Raw genomic sequence first — 3,639 nt, 5'->3', positions numbered from 1 at the left:
GATGACCAAAACCGGGGGGCATCTGACCCCCAAGCCACCGGGCCCAGGCCTGCACTAGGACGCCCCCCAATGGGTTTGGGAGCATCTGAAGCCCCAGACTGGGGGCAAGGATGCCTGCTGGTAGCAAGCGGGGTGCAGGTTGTAGCGGTGTTGGTCTCAGGACAAGGTTCTTTGGGTGAATCGGATCACTTCTATTAGACCAACTTCAATAGCTGGGGGGAAAAAATTTGGAAATGTTTTTTTCCCCAGCTATTTCAAGTTGGCCTAATAAAAGAGCGCAGATTCACCCAAACGACCTCTGTCTGTTAGGAGAAAGGCCGCTTCTGGTTTTTGGCTGGCTCATGGATGCGGCCCGGGACACGAAACACGCTAAGAAAAAAAAGGGGCGGGGAATCTTCTTCCCGGCACCCGTAGCCCCCGCTCCCCTCCGCCCCGGGAGTTGTAGTCCCGCCGGTGGACTACAGCCCCCAGCATGCCCCGCGCGGCCGGGGCGGGGCGCGGGCACCCCCTTGCGGCGGGGCGGGACCTGTTGCTGCGCAGTGAGTTCGGGGCCGTGGCGGCCGCGGGAAAAGTGGGGGGGCAGCGCGGGCTGCACGTGGTCCCGCGGCGGCAGCGGGAGGTGGTTCCTCGCCGGCTCCGGGCCCAATTGCTTTGAACCCTCCGCCTCCGCTCCGGCCCCTCCTGATTTGTGCCGAGTGACCCACTGGCCCTTCTCCTGCCAGGGCTGAGCTGGCGATAGGCTGGGCCGGACCAGGGGCTGCTGTCCCGTCCCACGTCCTGGTTCTAAACCTTTCCCTTTCACTCCCATCCCTCTTCGGGCTTTCTTTGTCCCAAGGAAGCAGCAGTGCGCCGGCTGATAGCTCCCGGTGGTGCGTTGAGTGTCCCCCGGGTGTCCCCCGGCCCCCCTCACTCGCCAGGTCCAGCCTTCAGGGTCCAGGAAGCTGGTTCGGAGCCCGTGCCCCTCGCCCCTTTTCTCCGAGCATGGGACATGGCCACGAGTTCCCCTTTTCACGCTGCGCTGGGCACAAAAGAGCCTGGCATTTGCTGTCACTTCCCTCCCGGCACATCAGAGCTGCCACTGCCTGGGTCCACTCCTGGGCGCACGGTGCCCAGCCTCCCTCGTCCCACAAGACACGTTCCTGATCCAACAGGCCTGTCGCATGCCCCTCGACTCGCTCCTTGTCCTCGCACCCTGCTCCTTGTCCTCGTCTGGATCCCTCGTTTTGAACCTGTGAACCTCCCTCCCCTTCCTGGTTTCTTTTTGTACTTGTCCCAAGCAATCAGGTGTTGCGTCCTCAGTGGCCTCCCTTTTTAAGCAGGGGCTTGTAGTTGTTGCGCAGCAGACAGGCCTGTGTCACGCAGCGGAGAGCCGAGGGCGAGCTGGGTCTTACCAGGGTTTTCCTCCCTGTTCCTCTCTCACTTGCAGCCTCCATAACGTCCAGGATGTCCTGATTCAGGGACTGTGCCCCTGGCTCCCGTGCTCAGTAAGGACTGATGCCCCTTTCCTCCAAGAATGTGTCTAATCCTTTTTTGAATCTGGCTAAGACAGGGGTCCGCAACATTTTTGGGCAGAGCGCCAGAAACACCTGCAACCTCGACTTGTATGATGTTGGCGTGCCAGGGGGGTGGCAGTGCAGCCCAGGCCCACCATCCAGTCTCAGGTGTATGTGCCAAGCAACGTGTCTTTGTGTGCCACACTCTGGCACCTGTGCCAGCCGTTGCCTACCCCTGGGCTAAGGTGTCAGCTTTTGCCACATGTGTGTCTGGCTCTCATCCGAGCACTTGCTAAGGACAATGGGGGTGATTTGCAACAGGGATAATAGGAGCAATATAAAGTCCTAGGCCAGCCAGGACAGCAGCCAGGGACCCCTCCCCCCAGCTGTGCCAAGTCCCGCTTGTCCGTCCCAGCACCACGCTGAGGTGCATTTAGGACTCCCGTGCGGTGCCAGGCTGGGACCGACACTCAGCGAGCTGGGCCTGTTGGACACCGCAGGAAGCATTACCATGGGACTGCTCAGGACAGATTTAATACAGTGACACTCACTGAGCTCGTGTCCCATGCCCAAGGCTGGTGCACTGAGGATAGAGCAGCCCGACACCGAGTAGGATTTTGTGTTTTATGCATATGTCCTTTATGACGCACCAACCAGTGCAGCTGCTTATGCGTGGTAGGGTGAGGTGGGTGTTGGCAGGTTAAAAGCAGGTCACCCCCCACCACCATCATCTGTTCAAGCACGGCTGATGGTGCCAGGCTCACTGGGGAGTGCGCTGGGGGCACAAGTGACAGAGAAGGTCAGTGGGTGACAAGCACCCTCTACAAACTTCATATTTCCAGCATCCTGCCTGGCTGTGATACATGTGGTAACTTTTAGCAGTTATGCAGACAGACCAGGACAATTGCAGCAACTGAGCCCACGACATGGGAGGAGGGTCTCAAATCAAACTCTGTGCAGCCAGTTTAACCAGGTAAAGCCATTTTTAGAGGCAAGAGAACCAGTAAACTGGCCATTAGATTGACTCCATGGGAGTCTAATTCTAGCACCCTGTTTTCCACACTGCGGTTCTCGGCTGCCTTTGCTCACAAAGTCAACTTGCACACAGTATTTTTAAAATAGTTTTCAGCTGCATTACGTTTCCCATGGACGTCTGTGCTTGATCCCACTTGTTTTAAATGTGAAGTAACCATGGCAACCCTTTGTTCTGTATTAATACTTGTGTTTTTAATATGTTTTTTAAATAGAGTTGAGCGGATGGGAACAAAGACACGCTTTTGGCCTTAAGACAAGCCCAGATTTTAATTCAGTCTGAGTCGTGTCAGGGAGGGATGATAAAAGGCAACAGGTTGGGATTTGGGGTTGAGCCCCCTACTCTGCCCCAGACTCCCTAAGTGATTTTGAATAAGGCACTTAATTTCTCTGTATCTCAGTCCCATGTATGCAGAGTCAAAGAAACGTCAGGCCAGAAGGGACCTCAGGAGGTCACATCCAGTCCATCCCTCAGCTCAAAGTGGGATCATCCGCGACTCAGCTCTCCAGAGGTGTAACTAGTGAGTTTTGGGCTGTGGGCAAAATGCCCCTACAGTGGGTAGGGAGGTAGAGAGGCTGCTGATTGCAGGGAAGCCGGGGGTGGTGTAGCGCCTAGCACAGCACATGCATCCCACCGTTTGCAGGGCTTGCAGATGGCATAGTATTGATTAGAACAGTTTTAGCCCAGATGATCATTTTTCCAGAACCCCATGCGACATTGTCCGCTTTCTGGGTACGCTTGTGACCCGACAAGATGTTGTCACTTTCTTGACGTAGGGGCCTGCAGAGCAGCTCCGGCCGCAGACGAGTTCCCTGAACTAGCATGTTACTACGTCTGCTTCACAGACATGTTCCAAGAAGATAGGGCCAGGTTCATGAATGACTCGGGGCCTGAAAATTGGACTAAAATTGTAGCAGGAAGAATTCAGTTCTAAACTTGGTGGAGCATTGCATTGATGCAACAGGCTACAATCAGACCTAGAGAGGTTACAAGGGTGGGCGGATGAGAATAGGATGGGCTTCAGCACAGACGAGTGCAAGGTGATGCACCTCGGGAGGAACAACCGGCACCATACCTACAGGTTGGGGAACTCCCCTCTTGTCAGCACAGAGG

General features: G+C 55.9%; 1 protein-coding gene across 4 annotated transcripts in view; it reads left to right on the top strand.

Annotated features, from left to right (window-relative positions):
• The first annotated feature begins 495 nt into the window (after positions 1–495).
• SMPD2 (sphingomyelin phosphodiesterase 2) overlaps positions 496–3,639 on the top strand; it is a 13,524-nt gene continuing 10,380 nt past the window's right edge. For 2 of the 4 annotated variants that reach the window (XM_019546204.1, XM_019546205.1), the window contains exons 1-2: positions 515–539; positions 2,927–3,046. The gene's annotated coding sequence lies outside the window, so the exon portion shown is untranslated. Of the gene's footprint in view, positions 540–2,926; positions 3,047–3,639 lie in introns of all 4 variants that reach the window. The other 2 variants (XM_019546203.1, XM_019546206.1) reach the window with 2 other exon arrangements.

The sequence above is a fragment of the Crocodylus porosus genome, unplaced genomic scaffold (assembly GCF_001723895.1).
Source record: "Crocodylus porosus isolate Cpor-Errol unplaced genomic scaffold, CroPor_comp1, whole genome shotgun sequence".
NCBI classification, from domain to species: Eukaryota; Metazoa; Chordata; order Crocodylia; family Crocodylidae; genus Crocodylus; species Crocodylus porosus.
This window is presented reverse-complemented; position numbering and strand designations above follow the sequence as displayed.